General features: G+C 44.0%; 1 protein-coding gene and 1 pseudogene across 2 annotated transcripts in view; one reads left to right on the forward strand and one right to left on the reverse strand.

The window, feature by feature from the left end:
• Positions 1-25,770, reverse strand: part of LHFPL3 (LHFPL tetraspan subfamily member 3) — a 733,304-nt gene that overhangs the window by 17,596 nt on the left and 689,938 nt on the right. The window lies entirely within an intron of this gene.
• On the forward strand, positions 5,761-6,160 carry LOC136384161 (oligosaccharyltransferase complex subunit OSTC-like; annotated as a pseudogene).

The following is a 25,770-nucleotide window of genomic DNA, read 5'->3' on the forward strand; positions in this document are numbered from 1 at the left end:
TGAGGGCTTAGAATGTGGCAGGAAGAAGAGATTTTCTATGTATGCAAAGAGGAGGTCCAGGACTCTGGAAGTGACCTGTAGAAACAGGAAATAAAATAGGGGCATGCCTTATCTTTGAGTAGCCACCATAAAATAACAGAAGGGTGGGTAACAATGAGGAACCAGTTACTCCATTCTTTTCTCCAACTCTCCTAGTAAATAGAACATTTGATGTAACCTCGAAACCAACCATCAATAGCCATCTTTGCTTATATTCCTACGTTTGCTTAGTTTTGCTTCAATTCAATTAATATCAATTGTATGTATGTGATGTCCTAAGCACTAGGGATACAGTGGTGGACAAAAGAGAGTAAGTCCCAGCTCTCATAGGACTTACATTCCAATGGGGAGATAGACAATAAACAAATACATAGTTAAAAAAAACTTATCAAGTGCTACTAAAAAAAAAAAGAGAGAGAGAAAGAAAGAAAGAAAGAAAGAAAGAAAGAAAGAAAGAAAGAAAGAAAGAAAGAAAAGAAAGAAAGAAGGAAAGAGAAATCAGGGTAAGAGGAGAGTTCTAGTTTGGGGTAGGTGGTCAGGGACAGTTTTCTGCATGAAGCAAGGGGCCGTGTTTCTGGGGACCCCCATCTTCCAGGCAGAGGCATCAGCAAAGGCACAGACCGAAACAGCAGGGAAGCCAGGGTAGCTGGAGACGAGAGGTGGGTCAGCAATGCTATGCAAGTCCTGTAGGACCCTGAACAGTGTAATGATTTTATTTTTAGTGGGAAGTCTTTGAAGGGAGGGAGGTGATGAGAATTATGTAATAAAAGTTCAGCTGTGGCTGTATATGGCGATGAGATGGCGAGGTAAGAGTGGAAGCAGGCGTACCGTTAGCAGACAATGAAGGGGTCTGGGTGAGAGGCGATGCTGCCTCAGTGCAGGCTGGTAGTGGTGGAGGTGGTCAGTGGCAGTCAGGTTCACGATGCGTTCTGAAGGCAGAGCCAGCAGGATTGGTGATAGGTTGGATGAAGTGTGTGTGTGTGTGTGTGTGTGTGTGTGTGTGTGTGTGTGTGTGTATGTGTGTGTGTGTGTGTGTGTGTATGTGTGTGTGTGTGTGAGATAGAGAGAGAGAGACAGAGAGAGAGAGAGACTTGTGGATGACTGATGTTTTTGACCCATTTGGGCAAGTGGGGTGCTATTTATTGGGATAGGAAACACTGGGGAGAAATGGATTGTTCTGGGGGAAAATCAGTTTAGTTTTGTACTTTTTAAGTTTGAGCTGCCTGTTAGACATCTAGGGAGTGAGACAGTGTAGGCAGTTAGACATAAGGGTCTTCAGTGCAAAGGCGAGGTTGGAGCTGGAGAGATGTTTGGGAGTCAGCAGTTGGATAGCTGGATTGCAAGCTGTGAGATGGGACGCATTCACTTGGGGCTGAAGAAGGGGAGGGGGAGCCCCAAGACTGGGCCTGCGCCATTCTTGCCTTTCCTGGAAGGAGAAGTGGCCTGGGAGCAGCAAAGAGGAGCAAGGAGGCACTTCCCCTTGCAGCTCGATATTAAAAAGTTAAACTGCATAGCAGATTGAGTAGGAGTTTCCTCGGCGATGGGCTCTGAGATAGAGTAAAGAACCGTGACTGGGCCCTTTTCCCATCGGTCCATTCTGCACTTGGACTGGCCCGGAGCACTGCATGCTGTGTATGGGGTGGGGACAGTGAGAACCTTCTCCTTCCTTCCTCTCTCCCCTTCCCCCACCTCACTCCTCTCTTAACCTTCCCTCAATTTCCCATTGTTCCTCCTTTGCCTTCCACTTCTCCCTCGCCTCTTTCTTTCTCTCCACCAGTCTGCAAGCTTGGGGCTGAATTTCAGACGGCTGGGCGAGAGGAATGAGCTGCTGAGACACACACTCTTCCTGTGAGGCGTGTTTAAAGGCTTCCCCCAAGGCACCGGTCACAGGCAAGGCCGTTTGTCTTTAAACATCCATCCCACACATTTCACTAATTGGAAATTCATTAAGGTTTGCAAAATGTCCAAATGAAAGTGTTCCTAAAAGGGAAGTTTATTTGTTCTTCACAGTTCAGTGTGAATTACTTTAATCAGATAATCAGCTAATTTCTCTTCTAACAGCTAGTTGAGATCAATTTGTAGTACATTCTCTCTCCATTAAAAATAAAACTCACTAAAACTTGGCAGAGATTTTCAAGCTTTAATTATGCAAAAGATTCAAGTAGGAAACTCATTAAAATGCAGATTTTTAGGTTCTATTTCCAGAACTTCCAGCCTCATAGGTCCAGAAGAGTTTGGTGCCGGTGGCTCATGAACCACACTGGGAGAATACTGGGAGAGAGAGGATTGATCAGAACTTCAGGCGTCACAGGGCATTTCTGTGGAGAACACTCTTGGCAAGTGACCAGAATGTAGAAGATTTTTGAACTGACAGTGAGTGAAGGAGGTGTCAGGTGCTCCTGAGAAAGGAGGGAGGAAAGGGGACGAGATGGCAGATGGAAGGTAATGGAAGGAAGCTAATGCCTTGTGATGTTGTCAGCACCCAAACCCACACTACCACTTCCAGGGTGTCCTGAGAAACCGAGCACCAGGCAGTCTCATTTAACTCTTACCACCTGCCTCTGATAGAGGTAATTTATTATAATTCCTATTTGTAGATTAAAGTGGAAAAGCCAAATCAGGAACCCCCGTCTGGGTGACTCCAAATCCACATGCTCAGTCACTGTGTTGCATTGCTGAAAGGCACAGTCTGGGAATAGAATCTCAAAGGGAAGGCTGTGATCACCACCCAGGTAGGTGCATGAATGTCAATAACTCAGTGACAAGTATACGGCCCTCTAGGATGGGCTGCTTTGGCGCCCCCTGGTGGCCACTAATTTGGTGTGCTTGAGAAACGACTGGGAGAACAATCAATGAACTGTCATAGCTTCAGAGGACAGATATAAACGCAAATAATTATTAAAACAGTGTGCCTCTTACCTGGTCAAATACACAAGTCGTTTACTCCCAGTATCTGAGCATTCCCGGGAACTCACGTTAGAGCTATGTCTCTCATCTTCTGCCTCTGTGGCACACGGCACATTCATTTCCCATTCGCAAGGCACAGCCTTTCAACCTGCACAGCAGCACCCTCCTTCCCTCCGCTCATTTCATTCAGGCTCAGAGAACCGGCTTTGTTTTCAGTGACCAGAAAGGAAAAGCTCCCTGCTTCCGAGCTCCACTAGGGCTGCTTCTATTTTTAGCAGCCGTTTGCCAAAGCACTAGTGGACTAAAAATAGACTTACTTATAATACAATTCATCCTGCACTCCGCTGCCAGGAGGGAGTTTACTTCAAGCTTCATCCAAGATGAAATACCTTTAAAACATTATTTTATGTAACCATTTATTAATATAATTTTAAAATCCCTCCTATTTATTTATTTATTTATTTATTTAGTGAGTGAGAGAGATAGAGAGAAAGGGAGAGAGATGAGAAGTATCAACTCATAGTTGCAGCACTTCAGTTATTCATTGATTGTTTCTTTTACATGCCCTGCCTGAGAAGGAGGGTGGGCTCCAGCCGAGCCAGTGGCCCCTTGCTTAAGCCAGTAACCTTGGGCTTTAAGCCAGTGACCTTTGAGCTCAAGCCAGCGACCATGGGATCATTTTGAGTGTCCCACGCTCAAACCGAATCCTGGAGGTTTCAAACTTGAGCCCTCACCTGCACCACCACCAGTCAGGCAATACCCTCCCTTTTTTTAAATTCAGTAAGAGGAGGGGAGGCAGAGAGAGGATCCTGCATGCGCCCTGACCAGGATCCACTTGGCAAGCCCACTAGGGGGTGATGCTCTGCCCATCTGGGGCGTTGCTCTGTTGCTCAGCAACCAAGCTCTTCTTAGCGCCTGAGGTGGAGGCCATGGACCATCCTCAGCACCTGGGGCCAACTAGCTCCAATCAAGCCATGGCTGGCAGGAGGAGTGGGGGAGGGGAGAGAGGGAGAAAGAAGCAAGAGTTGGAGGTGTGGAGAAGCAGATGGGGGCTGCTTCTGTGTGCCCTGACTGGGAATTGAACCTGGGACATACTCATGCTGGGCCGGTGCTCTACCACTGAGACAACCAGCCAGGGCCAGGCAATATAATATTTTAAGAGTCCTGGAAATGAGCCCTTTGCTATACAGGCCTGGGGAAAGGGAGAACTTCAGTCAGAAGATTGCAAAAAGAGGTTTTGTCATAGTTTTGGCCACAGTTATAAAATGCTTTTGGAGCTCTTTTTCTTAATTTCAAACTCCTATGGCCCTTCTTTGCTTTCTAATCTTAATTCTCTGCTTTACCTTGATTTAGGTGGACTGGATCATCTTGTAAAACTAGGATTGCCAGATTTAGCAAATAAAAATACAGGATGCCTAGTTACATTTTAGATAAACACTGAAAAGTTTATTTGTATAAGTGTGTCTCCAATATTGCTGGTGTGCCTAGAATTTTCCTGGTTTAACCACTGAGAGCTGTATGTTCAGAAACACTTTCAGTCCCAGGCAAATGAGGACAGTTACCCTAAATACAACATAAACCATACCCGCATTTTGGAGATTTACCACTCATTGTCCTATGGAAGAGAAACAATAAAAAAATAGCTTTATTGAGATGTAATTCATATACTATAAAATACCTCGTAAAGTATACAATTCCTTGATTTTTAGTGTATTAATAAAGTTGTGCTGCCAGAATATTTGAATCATGATAAAAACCCATACTTCTCTATTCTCCCCTACCTCCAGCCCCTGAAAATATAATTTATATTCTGTCTGGATATGCCTATTCTTGACGTTTCATATAAATGAAGTCGTGCAAGGTGTGGTCCTTTGTGACTGGCTTCTTTTAGTTGGAATCATTGTTCAAGTTCATCCATGTTGCAGCATGAGTCAGTGCTTCATTCCCTTTCCTGGCCAAATAGTATTCCATTGTATGAATAGACCTCCTTTTGTTTATTCACTCTTTAGCTGATAGTTACTGGAGTTGTTTCACCTTCTGGCTATTGTGAATAATGCTGCTCTAAACATTCTTGTGCAAGTTTTAGTGTGGACAGATATTTTTATGTCTCTTGAGTATATACCTATGAGTAAAATTGCTGGGTTATATGGTAATGCTATTTTTTGGAGGAATTTCCAAACTGTTTTTCCAAAGCACCTTCCATCAGCAATATGTTTCAATTTCTCCATATCTTTACCAGCAGTTGCTATTATCTGTCTTTTTTTTTTTTTTTGTATTTTTCTGAAGCTGGAAACGGAGAGAGACAGTCAGACAGACTCCCGCATGCGCCCGACCCACCCGGCACGCCCACCAGGGGTGACGCTCTGCCCACCAGGGGGCGATGCTCTGCCCCTCTGGGGCATCGCTCTGCCGCGACCAGAGCCACTCTAGCGCCTGGGGCAGAGGCCAAGGAGCCATCCCCAGCGACTGGGCTATCTTTGCTCCAATGGAGCCTTGGCTGCGGGAGGGGAAGAGAGAGACAGAGAGGAAGGAGAGGGGGAGGGGTGGAGAAGCAGATGGGCGCTTCTCCTATGTGCCCTGGCCGGGAATCGAACCCGGGTCCCCCGCACGCCAGGCCGTCGCTCTACTGCTGAGCCAACCGGCCAGGGCTATCTGTCTTTTTTTTATCACAGCTATCCTAATGGATGGGAAGTAGTATCTCACTGTGGTTTTGATTTGTATTACATTAATGACTAAGTATCTTTCATATGTTTATTGGTCATTTGTATAGCATATGTATACCAATTGAAGAAATGTGTCCTTGCTACCACCAACATGGGGACTTCGTACTGAGTCCCATTCTTAGTGCTCAATTGTCCCAGCCTGAAGCTGAAGCCACTCTGGGTGCACATGTCCTTGACCATGATGGTGTATGCTCAGGTGGTGGTGTCTTATTTCTTTATCACTGGAGGAATATTGATGACGTTAGTGTTAAACTTCTAAGCGTTGGATGTATGACTGATGAACATGGGCAGAGACCAGGAGCTTTCTTGGCCTACAGAGTAAATGGACACTATATTATGAGGACTCCCATCTAGCTTCCTGTTTACAATGAGAGGTCTAGGTTTTATAGTCCTGGACCAGTCTAATGCTCCAAACCATCTGTGTCCTGTTGAGTCTTTTCATAGCTAGAGTGTTCATAAGAATGAAACTGCTGGGCTAGCTGATGAGTTAGAGTGCTTTTTGAGAAGAAGTCTGTGGATACTAAATTTGTTCTCATTAATAAAGTTTTAAAGACAGTATCAATCCTCTGATATGCAATATGGAAAAGGTGGAAAAGCAGTAGAAAAGAAGCATCTAGTAGAAAATATGGGAAGCATATTAAAGCTCAAACTAGAATATCCTTTTGGTGTGAGAGACAAGCTTAAACACAGCATTTTTTTCTGCTGACCTATACTGACATACCAATGATGTTAAGTGGAATTTTTTTCTCAGTTTTTAATCTCTTAAAGAATACATACTCTATTTCTACAACTACAATAATGCATAGAGTACAGTGTATTTATTTTTTACAATCTCCTTAACATTTTCGGATATGACATCCCTGACTTTCAGGAACTAATGTAAAACAAAGAAGCAAGATCCTATAAGTTGAGAACTCTGGACTGCTTGCATATGGTGCTTTGCTTTTAAACAGTGTGACAGTATATTATTTCAGATATGTATGTAAGAGCATTTCCTGAACAATAAAATAAGGTGTATGAAAGGAACAGACATAATTTCTCTAGTGAAAAAACAAGAATTTTTTTGCCCAATTTTTAATTGTATCACTTGTCTTTTTATTGTTAAGTTTTAAGAGTTCTTTTGGATGTAAGTCCCTTATCAGGTACATAATTTGCAAATATTTTTTCTGATTTTGTGGATTTTTAATTCAGAGTTCCTCACATGTTAAAATGAATGATTCTAGGGAGAGTGGGAAGGGAAACGTTTTGTAAACATAGAGGGTCTTCCTCTATCGCTAGCCTTTGGTGCAATGTGGGACACAGTGGTGACTGCCAAAAAAAAGATTGCCTCAGTGGCTGACTACACTGGTGATCCTCCTGCCTGTCTTTACTGTGGGTGTGGAGTTGTGATGTTTTTGCTTTATCACATAATTTAAAGAATTCTGAAAGGCTTTATTTATGTATGTATGTATGTATGTATGTATGTATGTATTTATTTTGCGTGCGCGTGTGTGCACACACACAAGAGAAAGAAGAAGAAAGAGAGAAAGAGAGAGAGACACACACACACATAGGGACAGATAGGCTGGAAGGGAGAGAGATGAGAAGCATTAATTCTTCATTGCGGCATCATAGTTGTTATTTGATTGCTTTCTCATCTCCGGTTGTGCCTTGACCAGAGGGCTACAGCAGAGTGAGTGACCCCTTGCTCAAGCCAGCGACCTTGGACCACTGGTTTCAAGCCAGTGACCTTTGGGCTCAAACCAGCAACCATGGGGTCGTGTCTATGATCCCATGCTCAAGCTGGCGACCCTGCGCGCAATCCGGTGACCCCAGGCTCAAGCTGGATGAGCCTGAGCTCAAGTTGGCAACCTCGGAGTTTCGAACTTGGGTCCTTAGCCTATGCTCTATTCACTGCGCCAGTGCCTGGTCAGGCTGAAAGGTTTTTTGAAGTCTGAAAAATCTCCTTTATCTGCTACTAACAAGCAACATTTCCATCATTGTTAAACAGCCTAAGGCTTTGGAGGTCTTGGTTAAAATGAGCTATATTATCTGGGGTTATTTGAGAGCTGTTGTCAGTCAGGTGCTATTTTATCAGGAATCCCTTCAGGTGGGTTCTCAGGACTGGCCAGGACTCAGGAACAGCAGAGTTTGAAGGACGCGGGATGGGGAGCGCGGTGCTGGCTCAGGGCTGGGGGCTGGGGGAGGGCAGCTTCTCAGGACTGGCCGGGACTCAGGAACAGCAGAGTTTGAAGGACGCGGGATGGGGAGCGCGGTGCTGGCTCAGGGCTGGGGGCTGGGGGGAGGGCAGCCAGTGGTGTGATGATCTGGGGTGTGGGCTTGCAGGAGACATTGACTAGGGAGTCAAAGAAAGGACCACAGAAGAGCATCAAAGACAAATTTTGACTGTGTAGTTGTGCCTGGGGCCTGTCCTGTATATGGGGAAGGAGCATTCACCTTATAAACAGAGATGCTAATTTATAGAAAATGATTCTCTGCAAGAACCATCAAACCACAGTTTTAATGTGGGATTAGGGGCACTGAATGGACCTGAATTAACATGTATGTACAGTGACCCTGAGAGCTTCTTTAAATCCAACTCACTGGAACTTAAGAATTACCTTAGCGTAAGAAGGCTTCCATTTAGGCACTAAAACTGTCAGTAGAAAAACACTCTTGAAAAATATTTCCCATCTCTTCTTATATAAGTCAACTATTAATTAAAGCAAATAAATTAAATTGCAATTATGTGTAATTGTGAATTGTATTAAGAGGAAATGCTCTTCAGTACAGTTAATTGGCATTGATTGTGATTTGTCCAAATTAATTTAATATCCAGAGTGAGGTTAATATTTTGAATTGTAATATTAGAGAGAATTAGAGCAGCTGCCAGCTCTATATGGATGGCATTTCTGGAAGAGGAGAGCTATCACATTTCCCGGCTTACCTTTACCCCAGCATCAGTGCTCACACCAGCAAGGGAAGACCCGGGCTAGTTTTCATTAGTGATCTCCAATTGCCGGGTCCCTAGCTCCCCTGCCCTCTCCCCTGCCATTGCCCCACAAAAGCAGTTAGACCCTATCTTCTGAGGGCACTTGGGACTAGGTTTATAAAATGGGTGTAACTAATATGAGTCTTGCCAGGGGCCTTGCATCCCATTCTGAGATTTACTCTGTGAAGGCAAATGATGTGCAAAGGCAATTGCTGTTAGAACCTGAAATCCCTTTGGAAATATTCCAGAAAATAAAGTGTGTGTGTGTGTGGGAGTATATGAGCACATTCATAGTTGTTAAAAATCCAAAATTTAAAAATTAACACAGCCCTGGCAGTTTGCTCAGTGGATGGAGCATCAACTGGCATATGGACGTCTTGGGTTCAATTACTGGTCAGGGCACACAGGAGAAGTGACCATCTGCTTCTCTTCCTACCCTCTCCCCTTCTCTCTCTCTTACCCTCTTGCAGCCAGTCGCTCATTTGGCTTGAGCGCTGGCCCTGGCCACTGAGGATAACTCTGTGGGTCTAAGCATCAGCCTCAGGTGCTAAAAATAGCATTGGCCCAGATGGGGGTTGCCAGGTGGATTCCATCAGGGCGCATGCAGGAGGAGTCTATCTCCCGTCTTCTCACTTAAAAAAAAAGTTAACATTGGTTTCAGGGTTTTTTTTTACCTTTATAGGATTGTCTGCCACTGTTTTTCTTTTAAAATAATCTTAATAACAGCGTATTCGTTTGACACATTCCTTTGAAGCAGATGAGTCAAAGACCAAATAAACCTGGCAGACATTTATATAAACACACACACACTTTGTCTTCTTTTGAAAAGTTTAAGCAGCCCAATGCTTCCACCTACTCTGGCTAATAAAGGGATTAAAGCTCCCTTGTCAGGTAGTCGAGGCCGGTTAGGCTGACTTGAGAGGGCTGCTACTGGTCCAGTTCCACATGGAATTCCAGACCTGAGGCCTCTCAGGACACACACGGCCACTGTCTAGAGAGTGCCTGCCCTTCTTGGGGAGGAAAAGACAGCACAGTAGAGAGCCTTCCCTTCTCTTTAGCACATGCGTGAGCAAACTATACGCTTTCCCACAGGGAGACCTGGGTTCTCCAGACACCCAGATTCGCCTGAAATTTGTTGGGACCTGCCAATGGGGAGCATCCCAGAGGAGGTCAGAACCCCTCAGGAAACTGCCAGAGCGTTTTTCCTCAGTACACAAACGGGGCCTTCAGTCTTTGGTGAAGTTCCTGCTGTCACAAGCCACCCCACTGTAGGGCTGGTAGAGTTTGCTTTTCTACCTGGCTGAAAGCTTCATGGAGTCAGTTTCCTGGAGCTGTGACAGTGCCCACAGTACATTAGAATTGCCAGGTATTCTGCCCTTGCTACGCATGAGAAGGCTCTGTGCCAAGAGCTTTCATCTATTTCCACCTGTAATCCTTGCATGGTGAGACAGATACCACTATTCCCGTTTTATGTAAGTGCAAGTGGGCTTGCAGAGCATAAGTAGCTTGTTTGTATCACAAGGTTGGTAAGTGGCAGAGGTGGGGTTTGCGCTTGACATCAAACTCTATGCCGTTAGCTATTAGCCTGTGTTGCTTCTTGGTGTTCAGTGCTGTCTCCTGCAGGGAACTTTTACACAGAGAGGGCTCCACAGATGTTTGTTACTAAGTGAAGAGGAAGAATAACAGCTAACAGTTAAACAGGGTTAACTTTGTACCAGGCAGTGATGTAGGTACTTTATGAACATACATATCACAACAATCCAAGAGGTAGGCATTGTCGTTATCCTCGCCTTACAGATGGAGAAGGGCAGTGTGGAGAGGGTACACAACCTGTCTAAGGTTTTATAGCTAGTAGATGGTGGGCCAGGATTTTATCATAGGCAGTTTGGCAGCTCCAGAGTTTGTGATCTTGAAGACTGCACGTACTATGTCTCTTGAATGAATGTAAGCCCATCCAAAGAGTAATGGTGAGACTTTTGTTTTGTTTGTAAAGGATTCTGTTGGTGTCAGGTGGGTTTTCCTGGATAAGAAAACTCCTCTTGGGAGCTCTCCTGACGCCTGTAGCCTGTTCAACTGCTTCTTCCTCTGTGTTCCAGGAGCAACCAGTATTTCATGGTTGCTCTCCTAGTCTATCTCTCCTGATTCAATACCTTTTAGGTGGATAATTAGCTAAATGAAACCCCGTCCGCCATTTTTTGACCCACCAAGAAATCACCTCAGCGGGGAAAAGGGAAGTTGAGAAATGATTTTGGAGGTGAGAAAGAGAAGGTAAAGTCTGGGAAGAAAGAGGACGATGAGACTGTAGGAAAAGGAATCAGGCTAAAACTAAGAATAATACTAAGTTAAAAGAATGGAAAAACTTTTCCCTCCAGAGAAATGCATCTGTCTGCATCAGGACAAGACTTCCTCAGCAAAGGATGAGAGACTTCCTCTCCAAGGCTACTTGCCTATCTATCATGAGTGACATGGATTTTATGGAGTTCAGTTCCTGATTCTCTTGGGGGTGAAACGGAGTGAAGAACATGGCAGAAGAAGGAGAAGATGGGTTTTGTAATTAGAGAGCAATGGCTTTCAATCCTGACCCAGCCAGTGGCTCACTGTGTGACCTCTTCAACGAGGACAATAATCCTCCTGGAGTTTGTTAGAACTAAATGGTGATGACTGAAGGACAGTGGCTGGCAAGCAGGAAGCATTCAGTAAATGTCACTGGTGTTTCTGGCTGCACCCTGCCATCCTGATCACAAGCTGCCTTCAGACAACTCAGGATTTTAGCCACGCAGATTCCGACAGAAGAGAGGCTAAGATGAGACCCTAAACACATAGCACTTGTATATTGGATAGGCTTTGGTGTCACTGAAACAAACAGGTTTTTAACTGTGCTGCTTTATTTGTAATTGGTCAGTGACCACAGCTGTTGGCAGAGGCCCTTTAAGAATGGAGGCAGAAGAGTCAATTATGTTTGGCCAGAATGAAATTCAATACACCCATAAGAAGAGATCGAAATGTTTCCAACCAGATCAACCTCCATTCATCATTTCTGCATTGTTCATTTTATAGGATTTTGAGATGAAGAGATAAATCAAATGGAGGTCAAGGAAAACAACACAAAATATAATCTGCAATCAATAACACAAGCCATTTCTATTAATTTCTTTTTGGGGTGAGGGTAGGATAGGGGGGTGGGTTAAGGGCTCTAATTAGAAAAACTCACCAAGCCAGATACGTAGGGCGCTTAGAGTATCACTCCCGCTTTGTGTCATTGGGCTGTGCTGTCTACATCCGGGAGAGTACTGGTTGTCGACAGACACCCAGTTTCTCCGCCATACAACGTCTTCCCACACATGCTCTCCTGGGACTGGGCACTCCAGGCAGCTGGGCTCTGCTCCCAGCTCTGACCCGGGCAGCTAGGGGTGTGTGTGTGTGTGTGTGTGTGTGTGTGTGTGTGTATAAGAGAGAGAGAGAGAGAGACAGGCTTCCCTCTTTGACTCTTGGCTCTACTGACTTCCAGGTTGTCCCGAGGGCCGATGAGAGATGTGAATAACACTCCCTGAGAAGCTGGCCCCAGGGTGCGGTGGCCCCAGATCTGTCCAGTTTTGAGATCTGCGGGGACCAGGTGCAGTCATATCTGGTACCCAGCCAGGGGCCTGGGACTCAGGCAAGACCAGCAGCTTAGACACAGGCAGCCAGAGAACCCAGACCCACCCTTCTCCAAATCACAAAGGACAAAGCGTCAAGCCTTCTGCCGCCTTGATGGGAATGGCAGTGTGAGCCCTGTGTGAGTCACAGAAAACGGGGACCAAATGCAGCTCTACCACGTGTGACCCTGGACAATTACTTATCACCTCAGAACCTCATTTTCTAACCCGAGAAATAAAAGGGAGACAATGCCACCTACATGAATGGCAAGTAAGGAAGATTAGAGTTATGTTTTAAGGCTCCTGGAACCTGGAGGTGGCAGTAGGTGGTAGCTCCTATATTAGTTCATTTCAAGCTCACTCCTGAAGTCTATTTTTCATCTCATTTTACCTGCATTAAAATTCAGGGATGGGGATTCTAACTAGTCCTGGTTTGTAACTTGTGGCCGAAGGCTAGGGACAGGTTCTTCTGGTTGGCAGACTGCATTTTGGGGAAGTTGAATTTGGGTTTAAGTGAAAGGGGTGAACCTGGGAGAGTATTTTCTATTCCCAAGTCACTTTGTGTGCTTTTACTCCTTGACAGTTGAGAACAAATTGCTGGGAGGGGGCTGGCAGAGGCAGTGCTGTGCCACTGGCCTGCGGATTCCAGCACTGCTGGTGTGGCACTGCCCGCTCCACTGAGAACTCAGTGCTGTCCTGCTGGCAGCCGCCCTGCTGCCTGCTGACCTGCTCCCTAAAGCCCACGCACCCCTTGCTAAGCAGCTTCCAGCCCTGGCACCCACTACGGACCTTGAGGAACCACCTCTCGATACTGCCAATGAAAAGCCTGGCAGACAGAATGCTGCTTAGGGAGATGGTCTCAGGGGAAGGACTTCCCGTAGGTTCTCTAAGGCCCCCCAGCGACACTGTGCGAACACCAGGAACTGTATGCCTGGACCATCACCTTAACTTCTCCCAGAATCACCTTCACTGAGATGTTCTCGAACATTACGCCCTCATTTTAAGAAACAGCCACAGGAAACACTCATTTTTCTTAGTTATAATACTGTTGTCAAGAACACTGTCCACTATGTCACTAAGTATATAAAAGGAAATTTCTTCCACAAGATATCCATTAAGGAGGTTTTTTTTCTAGGAAAATTTCCCCTTTTACCCCTGAGAAAATAATATGTTGCCTCTTTTCCAATAATGAGAACTGTGTAACTTACTCATGCCAAAAAGTTAAGAATGCAATTGGATACTCAGCCAGTCACTAGAGTAACTTTTATGATTAGAATATTTGGATTGGGCTGATTTTCTCTCATTAATGATATATGTATTTTTGTATATAAATCTTTTATTATAAATTATATATATGCATATATACTATAGACATATATTTTTTATTATGAGTGGAGTCAAATCATTATTTAGATATGCAACTTTCTGCTTCATCGAAGTACCAATTAAGATCCATTAATTTACTCAAAAGATTTATCTTCAACTAATCTTTTCAGCATCTATATACCTGGGATATCTTACAAATCTAATAAATCTGGGTTATAGCCTTGGACCCTCTATGATCTCTGAAAAGTCATTCAATCTCTTAAATCTCAGTATAATACCACTTGCCGAGTTTACCTCATAAAGTGCTATGGGGATCAAATAAAACAATGAATGCTCCCCCCCTTTTTAGGTGTGTGAGAGAGAGACAGGAAGAGAAAGACATGAGAAATATCAACTCTTAGTTGTGGCACTGTTAGTTGTTCATTGATTGCTTCTCATAAGTGCCAGGGGGCACTTGACCAGAGGACTCCAGCTGAGCTAGTGATCCCTTGATCAAGCCAGAAACCTTGAGTGACCTTTGCGCTCAAGCCAGCGACCATGGGTCATGTCTATGATCCCACGCTCAAGTCGGCAACCTTATGCAAGCTGGATGAGCCTGTGCTCAAGCTGGCGACCTCAGAGTGTCCAATCTGGGTCCTCAGCATCCCAGGCCAATGCTCTATACACTGCACCACCACCTGGTTAGGTGAATGCCCCTTGAATTGTGAAGCTCTTTGAAAAGATTTAAGAGTGGCTAAAAAATTTCCAATTTACAGCTCAGCATTGCTTGATGAGAACAATGCAACTGGGAGGATTGAGGAAAAGGGCTGAAGTTTCTGAAGCACTTTGGTTGACATTTTCTGATTGCCCCTGCAGACCCATTCTCCACCCTTCTCCACTTAGTTCTATGTCCTGGGGACTGACCTTTACACTGCATCAGTGGGCTCTTTTGCCTTCTGGCTTCAGCTGATAGGAGACACTGGCAGGAGATTGGCGGATGGAAGGAGGGACATGTTGGGCTATTTTCTCTCTTAACAGGCCACGCAGGCGTCTCCAAACTACGGCCAACTGGCCGCATGCGGCCCCCTGAGGCCATTTATCCGGCCCGCGCCGCACTTCCGGAAGGGGCACCTCTTTCATTGGTGGTCAGTGTACTGGAGTACTGTATGTGGTGGCCCTCCAATGGTCTGAGGGACAGTGAACTGGCCCCTGTGTAAAAAGGCTGGGGACCCCGGGCCACAGGTTGAATGGCAGTATCCTACTGAAGGCCACAGTCCTGTGAGACAGCCTTGTCCACAGCCAGTTATAGAGACAGCCACCTCTAGGTCTCTCCACACTTTTAGTAATCACTCCCTTAGTAATGGCACCCTCTGCTGCTAATCTGTGGCAGCTTCATCATCCATCTTGGGTCTCCTTAGTCCTGCCCATACCTCTGTAAATAGTTGCTTCACTAAACTCTCCTAGACTACCTCAATTAAGGTCACGATCTGTTTCCTGTTGGGGTTCGGTTGTACCTCCAGCAGCACAAAATCTCCCTGAGTTAGATAAGATTGCCATTTTATAGATGAGAAATAGTTTCCCAAGGTCAAACAAATTGTAAGTTATAGAGCTAGGTGTCCAACCCAGACCAGTCTCACGCCCTTTCTGTCTGTCTTATGCTTTCAGAGGTGTGCAGTATTTTTGATACAATGTTAGGCCCTCCAGCAAAGCTTCTTCTTTGTTCCAGACCTTAAAGGGAGGACTTTCTATGTTTCACAATCAAGAATGATGTTTGCTCTTGTCTTTTTAGTGGATACCTTCTCATGGGTCAAGGAAGTTCTCCTGTTTTATAAGCTTTCTGAATTAAAAATGTTTCTTAAATCACTAAATGCTTCCCCCCTCCCCTATGGCTGTAAGAATGAACACTGGCTTTTTAACTTTAATATGTTACATGGAAAATTCAGTTCTAGGCAGGTACACATAGTCAAGGATCCTGGTGGTGGCAGAGATTTGAAGAGAGAAAGCTGGGATTTCCATTCCATATGCACTGAATTTGGAAACCTCCCTCATTATCTGCTACCTCCCCCAGAGTCCTTTCCCTGATCTGCAGCTGGGAGAGTTGGATAGTTCCTCTTTGGCCTGGGTTGAATCAGTGTCCGGTAGTGCCTCCTAGTGGTGCTGCATATTATAAAGCCACAAAGAGCTGTCTAATCTCTCTTCTGGACAGACCTTAGGTCAGGGGTTGGGAACCTATGGCTTGCGAGCCAGATGTGGCTCTTTTGATGGCTGCAACTGGTTCGCAGACAAATCTTTAATTAAAAAAATAATAACATTAAAAATATAAAACATTCTCATGTATTACAATCCATTCATTTCCTACCGCTCATGTTCATGGCTGCAGGTAGCTGGAGCCAATCACAGCTGTCCTCCGGGACAACACCAAATTTTTATTGGATAATGTGTAACGTACACAGGTCGTTGTATGGCTCTCATGGAATTACATTTTAAAATATGTGGCGTTCATGGCTCTCTCAGCCAAAAAGGTTCCTGATCCCTGCCTTAGGTCATGGCCATATGACCCATTTTAGATACTTCTGTGGTCCCAGTTGTTCCTTTCTTAATGCCCACCAAGTTTTCTATACCTTTGCCTTTTTTTAATTGATTTTTTTTTTTTTTAGAGAGAGAGAAAAAGGGAGAGAGAGTGTGAGAGAGGAACATTGATTTGTTCCTGTATGTGTCCTGATTTGGGATCAAACCAGCAACCTCTGTGCTTCGGGGTTGATGCTCTAAACCCCTGGTCAGCAAACTGTGGCTTGCGAGCCACATGCAGCTCTTTGGTCCCTTGACTGTGGCTCTTCCACAAAATACCACGTGTGGGCGCTACCTCAATAAGGAATGTACCTACCTATATAGTTTAAGTTTAAAAAATTTGGCTCTCAAAAGAAATTTCAATCGTTGTACTGTTGATATTTAGTTCTGTTGACTAATGAGTTTGCCGACCACTGCTCTAACCAACCGAGCTATCTGGCCAGGGCTTCTGTAGCCTTGCTCTGAATGTGGTTCCCAGAGCTAACATTAACGCCGTAGGCCTCAATCAAACACTGGTAAATTGAGGAAGACACTCCTTCCTTGCTCTAGATGGTTTACCTTTTACAACCTAAGAGTCCATTAGCTTTTTTCCTAGTTTTGCTGCCCAATAACCTTGCCACTTAACTAAATTCCTTGTACTTTCCTCTTGATAGCTCCTGATCTATGACCTTTCTGATCATGTGGTTGTGTGTTTAGAACCATGGTCAGGCCTTTACACTGACCTTTGTTAAATTTCATCCTGTTATATTCAACATGTCAAAATATTTTTGATTCATATTGTTTGTCAGCTATACAATACCCCACACATTTGATAAGCTCATATTCCCATCTGAGTCACTGTTGAGAATGTCAAACAGGCAGGGTTGAGGATAAAGACCCGAAATGTGCCAATCTGAGGTGCTAGTAGGACAGTCTAGTTAGGTCTATCATGCAAATAAAAAATTGGAAATGAAGCTTGGGTGAAAAATATAGACTGAAGACTTAGATTTGGAAATCATTGAGATTTGGGAGTCAGTGAAAAGTAAAATCATTGAAATGAATAATATAGAGAAGAGAGATTCTAGAGAGAGGAACAGATGACAAAGATCAGAAATTCGGAAGGGGAAGAGGAGCTACAGAAGGCAGAAGGGAGGTTAAAGATACAGGTTGGGAACCAGGAGAACCAGGGTCACGGTAGCCATGAGAGGACATAGCGCAAAGGAGAAAGGTCAAGTAAGTTTTCAGAAAAGATGTGGGAAAAATGGTCATTTGGAAAGCGTGTGTGTGTGTTATGTGTGTGTGTGTGTATGTCTGGGGGATGGTGGTGTAAGGATTAGAAGCAAGATTAAATCCAAATTCAGCTCTGAATGGGAATATTGCTAATTTGCTTCTTAAACCATGTGGTGAGTAAACAGGTGTTTATCACCTCATTACTTATTTTTTTGAATGCAGGAAATATTTATAATAAATATTCTTTTTAAAAAGTGAATAGGTAGTGTGGAAGTAGAAGTGTAAGAAATAGATTATTTTAAAAAGTGAAACTGTAGTGGTAAAAAGGCAAGAGAAAGTAAAAGTCAAGATGTACGTGAAGCCTGACCAGGCAGTGGCACAGTGGATAGAGCGTTGGACTGGGATGTGGAAGGACCCAGGTTTGAGACTCCGAGGTCGCCAGCATGAGCGCAGGCTCATATGGCTTGAGCAAAAAAGCTCACCAGCTTGAACCCAAGGTTGCTGGCTCGAGCAAGGGGTCACTTGGTCTGCTGAAGGCCTGCAGTCAAGGCACATATGAGAAAGCAATCAATGAACAACTAAGGCGTCGCAACGAAAAACTAATGATTGATGCTTCTCATCTCTCTCTGTTCCTGTCTGTCTGTCCTTATCTATCACTCTCTCTGACTCTCTCTCTGTCCCTATAAAAATAATAAAAAATTAAAAAAAAAGATGTAGGTGAAATTCATGGTCCTGAGCATATGTATAGGATAGGAGAAGACAGTAATGGAGAGAAAGTACTTCAGTGTGGGGAAAAAAAAGTAACCAATAGACTCTAGTCTAGACCCTGGAGGGGCCAAAGGGGAGGGTATTAAGAACTCCAGAGACACAATAGCTAAAATGGGGAAGCAACTCAAGTGGCCTTTGACTGATGACTGGATAAACAAAATGTACATACAGACAATGGAATATTATTCTGCCTTGAAAAGGAGGACATCCTGACACATGCTCCAACATGGACAAACTTTGAGAACATTATGTCAAGTGAAACAAACCTGTTACGTAAGGACAAATACTGTATAATTCTACTTATAGAAGTACCTAGCATAGTCAGATTCACAGGGACAGAAAATAGAATGGTGGTTTCCAGGGGCTGGAGGACAGGGTGGTTGATGGGGAGTTATTTAAAAAAATACAACAACTCAGGAGGAAAAGTAGGTCCCAGGACAGAAACAGAAATGAGGTGAGGGAATAAAAAAGTAAAAATAAAGGAAAGACTTGAGGCGAACACAAGGCACTTGAAGTTGTCATTGGATGAGCTTCATCTGAGCGAGGGTCCCTGAGGGTGAAAGTGTACTGCAGGCTTGGAGCCACCTCTGGAGGGATGTGTGAGAGACCACTAAGAAATAAATGAGGGAGGTGGCAAGTGTGTGCTTAGTGGAGATTAGCTGTATGAGGGTGTAGTGCAGGGGTCCCCAAACTTTTTACACAGGGGGCCAGTTGTTCACTATCCCTCAGACTGTTGGAGGGCTGGACTATAAAAAATACTATGAACAAATCCCTATGCACACTGCACATATCTTATTTTAAAGTAAAAAACCAAAACAGGAACAAATACAATATTTAAAATAAAGAACAAGTATATTTAAATCAACAAATTGACCAGTATTTTAATGGGAACTATGGGCCTGCTTTTGGCTAATGAGATGATGATGCCCCTTCCGGAAGTGCGGCGGGGGCCGGATAAATGGTCTCAGGGGGCCGCATGTGGCCCGTGGGCTGTAGTTTGGGGACCCCTGGTGTAGTAGTGGGTGCATCCCATGTTGGGGCTTTCCTCTGCTATCTATTAATAGAAATAGAGAAAGCAGGTGGGTGTTGGTGGTGATCTCGTGTGGGAGACAGGCTGTAAACTAGCAAGGTCGTTATAGCCTAAGGCTTAGTTTAAGACTAAGCCTTTTCCACTCTTTTAACACTAAGATCTTTTAACACTAAGGTCTTTTAATACTAAGATCTCTTAATACTAAGATCTTTTAGTACTAAGATCTTTTCAACATTAAACTTTTCCCCACACCCTTGACTGTTGCATAATGTAGGGTGGTACACTCTTATGAGGAATCCCATTTATGCCTCAGATAAGTGGCTTTGTATCAGAGACTTCCCTATTTGTATATTGGCTTAAAGGCTTTAATTGTCTACACTATATAATAAAGCAAAGACCGGAGGTTCGCTCTCTCTGATCTTGCCATCAGCATTGCAGAGGTTTCCCGATCTCATCCTCTTTTCTTGGTGAGTCTATTTTTTAAATTCCACACCGTTCTCCCTTAGGACCTTGAATTACTAGCTGTGCTGGTTCTCAGCAATCTTGGAACAAGGGTTCTCAAGGTGGGGGAGGGTGGAACCAGCTTGGGTTTTGACAGAGTCTGAGCAGGGCAGGGCAGGACATACTGTTTGTCTATGTTTGGAAGGGGTCTCTGGAGGTAGCTCTGTTTTGGGGGACCAAATTGTGAGGAGGCAGGGCTGCCTGTGGTTGTCATTTGCAGTAAGATGTGAACCTTCCCCAGGTTCCACCACCTGAAACTGAGCCCCTAGGGCTCTTGTGTGCCTAGAAAGCCCCATCAGTCCTGAAACACCTGTAGTATAAAATGGGCTACGGAAAATTCTTACAGATTGATTGGTTTGGGGTGCATGAAATCTGCAATGCCAGTTGTCAGGAAAAGCCTAAAGGGTCTTCAAGACATCTTTACAGTTTTCATATTGATAGTGAGATAATCTGGTTTGTATTCAGCCTTCGTAGCAGGAAGTAGCCTGAGACACAGCTAGAATTGACCAATTTATTTTAACTAGATTTAAAAACTGCCACAGAACTTGTCTGTAGTGTTGACTGCAAACCACATGCCCTATTTCTTTCCTGCAGAATCTTAGCTATAACCTTCTGGTTGTTCTTGTGCACAGCTTTGCTCTCTATTACTAGGGAGTACATCAACGGCGCTTGCTAGTTTTGAGAACTCAGGAAATTTTACCAGGATTTGGGAAGGAGGGAGCAGACTGGTATTAACACACTGAAAAGTGTTAAAAAAAAAATCATAATCCTGCAAACTGCATGACACTGGGAATTCAGTTCCCAGTTTACAGCCCCCCAGGAGTGGCTGTGCTTGAGTAAGAACAAATACACTGGCAGCTACTTGGGCATCCCAGTAATGCAAGGCATTTGGAAACTTCTTCTCCTGGGGGATTTCAGAAAGGTAGGCCAGGCAGCCTAAAGACCTCAAGACTGCTCAAGGAAGTTGAGGGGGGTATCTCAGTTTCAATTCTGGACTTTCTATAGGACTGAATGTCTTAGTAATTGTGAGCTTCTTGAGGCTCACACTTATACACCTTGTTTCCCCACAGCCTGGCATATATGTGTGCTTCATAGATTTATATCAAATAACTCACTGTTGGAATAGAAATTAGGTGGCGACAAGAGAGTACAAAATACATTCGATAGTCTCCCTTCTTTGCCAGGAAGTGAAAACCGTGATGGTTGGAAGAATATTGAATAAGAGCCCGCTTTCTGGAAGCAGACATCTGGGATAAGTCCCTGACCCACTGCTTACAAGTTGAATACAATGCTGCTTTCTGAGCGGCAGTGTCCTATCTGAAAACGGGGCCAATACACTCGTGCCTACTTCATAGACTGTGTAGATAAAATGAGGTAACACAGGCAATGTCCTGGCACACAGAAAAATTACAAAAATACAAGGGAGCAGCTAGTTTCTTGCTGTTATTATTAACTTTCCCCCAAATTCTTTCAAAGATTTACTTCTCACCCTTCTCCCGCGCCTGGGTCTACCGAAGCACAGCAAACACGCAGCCGTCCCTGCTCGCGGAGATGCCGTGAGGACCAGCTGACAGGGGCGAGCGCAGAGTGGAGGGCTTGCACAGCCTCAGGACACGCTCACCGAAAAGAATGAATGTTGAAATAAATGTGCTCTCCAGCTCTGGGAATTACAAAACATACTAATAAGGAGACTTTAAGATTCCCACATGTGCAATAGAGTTCTTGGATCCTTAAATTTTGAAAATACAATGAGTCACCAAAATTAATGAAAGTGTCTGGGCCCTGGCCGGTTGGCTCAGCGGTAGAGCGTCGGCCTGGCGTGCGGGGTACCCGGGTTCGATTCCCGGCCAGGGCACATAGGAGAAGCGCCCATTTGCTTCTCCACCTCCCCTCCCTCCCCTCCTTCCTCTCTGTCTCTCTCTTCCCCTCCCTCAGCCAGGGCTCCATTGCTCCATTGGAGCAAAGATGGCCCGGGCACTGGGGATGGCTCCTTGGCCTCTGCCCCAGGTGCTAGAGTGGCTCTGGTCGTGGCAGAGCGACCCCCCCCCCCCCGGAGGGGCAGAGCATCGCCCCCTGGTGGGCAGAGTGTCACCCCCTGGTGGGCGTGCCGGGTGGATCCCGGTCGGGCGCATGCGGGAGTCTGTCTGACTGTCTCTCCCCATTTCCAGCTTCAGAAAAATACAAAAAAAAAAAAAAAAAAAAAAGTGTCTGGAGGTCAGTGGTCCTGAAATGTTACTACATAAGAGCCTCCTAATTAACTCAAAAATCCCCAAACACTCAGAATTGGTAGATCTGGAAAGAGTACAGGTGACAGCATTTAAATCCATCTCCCAGGTGGTTCTGAGGCTGCACTTAAGGCAGCCCAAAGGCCTCGGTTGAGAAACTAAGGGGTCGCTTGAAAATGTGATGGGTGCCCATCTAAATGCAAGAACCTCTTTAGTATTTAACTTTTAGGTTTCCTTCTTTTCTCTCCAGTAGGTAAAAGAATAATAGGATTGAAATTAGCCTCGGTCATAGTCGGGGCACGGAGGATCTGGGCTCACGGGAGTGCTGGTGATGTGGGGCAGGAACAGGCTTAAAGGATTTGCACAAAGAGCTACAGTTATTCTGTCTGCAAATCATTGGAAGGACCATTCTTTTGGGTTATTAAGCTAGGAGCCTATCTGTTTCTGTCTGACATTTCAGGAGATTTTATTTTCTCCTTCAGGATTAAAGGAAGAAATATTCTGCAGTGCCACTATAAATAATTCAAAATCCAAGGAGGTTTAATGTGAACCACAAGAATATGACTTTGTAGTCACACTCCAAGCACAAGATGAATGCATTTAGACTGTCACTAAAAGTATATTAATAGGAAATAAATGCTAGGTCTTTCAGTCTGCATGGGAGATGTTTTTGTGTACATATTTTTATGGTTTTTCTAAGAAATTGAACTCCCCCAGAACCTGGCCTCTGCCAGATTAGGTCAACATCTGTTCCACCACGACAGGGTGCCATGTACCATTCACTCTCCCTTCCCCACTAACCTGTTGTAAATGTCGCTTTGAAAGAGTATTAAGAGTCAATTATTAATCAGAACCAATTTAACAGTCTGTTGATGCAGGAATGAAATTTTTTCAATTTGCAAAGCTGGGATAAGCTGATCAAGAGAATGGTACGATTTCACAGGAAGTGCATTAAGCTTCCCACACCTTTCTAAGGAGCTTACTGAGGTTCACGAAGGTGCGGAGAAAGGTTTGTTCGAGTGGCTACGTCACGAGTCCATAAAGAGTAATTTTTGAGAAATTTATAAACCATAGCAGCCTCAATTTAGATAAAGTTTTCTTAACCTAGAAAGGCCAAGTTGTTATCCTCTCTTTATAAAATCTCATTAAAACTGCCATGGCTGGTTGGCTCAGCAGTAGAGTGTTGGCTTGGAGTGCGGAAGTCCCTGTTTGATTCCCTGTTAGGGCACACAGGAGAAGCGACCATCTGCTTCTCCAACCCACCTCCTTCTCTCCCCCCGCCTTCCCTTCTAGCAGCCATGGCTCAAAAACAGTTTGAACAAGTTGGCCCCAGGCACTGAGGATGGCTTCCCAGCCTTGCCTCAAGTGCTAAAATAGCTGGGTTGCCAAGCAACGGAGGTGTGGCCCCAGGTGGATCCCAGTCGGGGTGCATACGGGAGTCTGTCTGCCTCCCTGCCTCTCACTTGTGTGTGTCTCCTTGCCTATGTGTGTGTCTGTTTTTAAAATTTTTATTGAATTTATTGGGGTGACATTGGTTAATAAAATTAAATAGGTTTCAGGTGTATAATTCTGTACTACATCATCTGTTTATTGTATTGTGTGTTTATCACCTCAAGTCAAGTCTCCATATATCACCATTTCTCCCCCTTTTACTTCTCCCACCTCCCTCTACCCTCTTTCCTCTGGTAATCCCCATACTGTTGTCTCTGTCTATGAGTTACTTTTATTTTCTTAATCTCTTCACCTTTTTCACTCAGCCCCCCAAAACTTTCCCCTCTGATAGTTTGTCTGTCTGTTCTTTGTATCCATGAGTCTGTTTCTATTTTGTTTGTTAATTTATTTTGTTTGCTCGATTCCACATGTAAGTGAAATTATATGGCACCTGCCTTTCCCTGATGGGCTATTTCACTTAGCACAATGCTTTCCAGGTCCATCCATGCTGTCCCAAAAGGTAAGCTTTCCATTCTTTTTGTAGCTGAATAGTATTCTATTGTGTAAATGCACAATGGCTTTTTTATCCACTCATATTAAAGGGCACCTGGGCTGCTTTCAAATCTCAGCTATTGTAAATAATGCTGCAATGAACATAAGGGTGCATATAGTCTTTCAAATCAGTGTCCTGGGCCTGACCTGTGGTGGCGCAGTGGATAAAGCATCGACCTGGAAATGCTGAAGTCACCGGTTCAAAACCCTGGGCTTGCCTGGTCAAGGCACATATGGGAGTTGATGCTTCCAGCTCCTCCCCACTTCTCTCTCTCCTCTCTAAAAATGAATAAATAAAATAAAAAAAACCCCCACATTTGTTCAAATCAGTGTTTTGGGTTTCTTTGGATATATTCCCAGAAGTGAAATTGCTGGGTAGTAAGACAGTTCCATTTAAAATTTTTTTAGGAACCTCCATAGTGCTTTCCACAGTGGCTGCACCAGTCTGCATTCCCACCAACAGTGCACACGGGTCCCTTTCACTCCACATCCTCGCCATACTTGCTGTTGATTTATTGATGCTTGCCATTCTGACAGGTTTGAGGTGATATCTCATTGTGGTTTTAATTTGCATTTCTTTGATGATTACAGACATTAAGCATCTTTTCATCTGTCTGTCTTCTTTGGAGAAGCGTCTATTCAGGTCCTTTGCCTATTTTTTAATTGTATTTTTTTTTGGTGTTGAGTTTTATAGTTCTTTATAAATTTTGGATGCTAGCCCCTTATCAAATGTATCATGGCAAATATGTTTTCCTATTCAATTGGTTGTCTTTTCATTTTGTTGACAGTTTCCTTTGCTGTGCAAAAACTTTTTAGTTTGATGTAGTCCCATTTGTTTATTTTTTCTTTTGTTTCTCTTGCCTGAGGAGATATATTAAAAATAATATTGTTATGATAAATGCCCAAGGTTTTACTCCAGTGTTTTATTCTAGAATCTTTATGGTTTTGAGTCTAACATTTAAGTCTTTAATTCATTTGAGTTTATTCTTGTGTATAGTGTAAGAAGATGATCTAGTTCCATATGCTGGCACATAGTTGTCCAGTTTCCCAGTACCATTTATTGAATAGAGTATCTTTACCCCATTGTATATTTTTACCTCTTTTGTAAAATGTAAATTGCATATAAAGGCAAGGGTTTATTTCTGGGCTCTCTGTTCTGTTTCATTGATCTGTATATCTATTTTTTTTTGCCAGTAACATGCTGTTTTAATTACTATGGCCTCATAGTATAGTTTGCTCTCAGACAGTGTGACTCATCCAACTTTGTTCTTTCTCAAGATTGCTGTGGCTATTCAGGGTCTTTTGCGGTTCCATATAAATTTTTGTAATATTTTTTCTTGTTCTGTCAAATATATTATTGGTATGTTGTGGGGGGTTTTTTTTCAGCAAGAGAGAGACAAAGACAGACAAACAGATAGGAAGGAGAGGGAAGAGATGCATCAACTCGTAGTTGTGGCACCTTAATTGTTCACTGACTGCTTCTCATACATGACTTGATAGGGGGTGGGAGGCTTCAGCCTAGCCAGTGACACCTTGCTCAAGCCAGTGACCATGGGGTCATGTCTATGATCCCATGCTTTAGTGGCCAACCCTGTGCTTAAGCTGATGAGCTTGCACTCAAGCTGGATGAACCTGTGCTCAAGTGGTGATCTTGAGGTTCCAAACCTGGGTTCTCAGCATCCCAGGCTGAAGCTCTATCCATTGTACTACCACCTGGCCAAGCTACCATTAGTATTTTGATAAGAATTGTGTTGAATCTGTAGATTACTTTGGGTAGAATAGGCATTTTAATGATGTTAATTCATCTTATCCATGAACATGGTATATGCTTCCACTTGTTTGTATCTTCTTCGATACCTTTCTTCAGTGTCTTATAATTTTCTGAGTATAGGTCTTTTACATCCTT

This window comes from Saccopteryx leptura, chromosome 12, assembly GCF_036850995.1.
Source record: "Saccopteryx leptura isolate mSacLep1 chromosome 12, mSacLep1_pri_phased_curated, whole genome shotgun sequence".
NCBI classification, from domain to species: domain Eukaryota; kingdom Metazoa; phylum Chordata; class Mammalia; order Chiroptera; family Emballonuridae; genus Saccopteryx; species Saccopteryx leptura.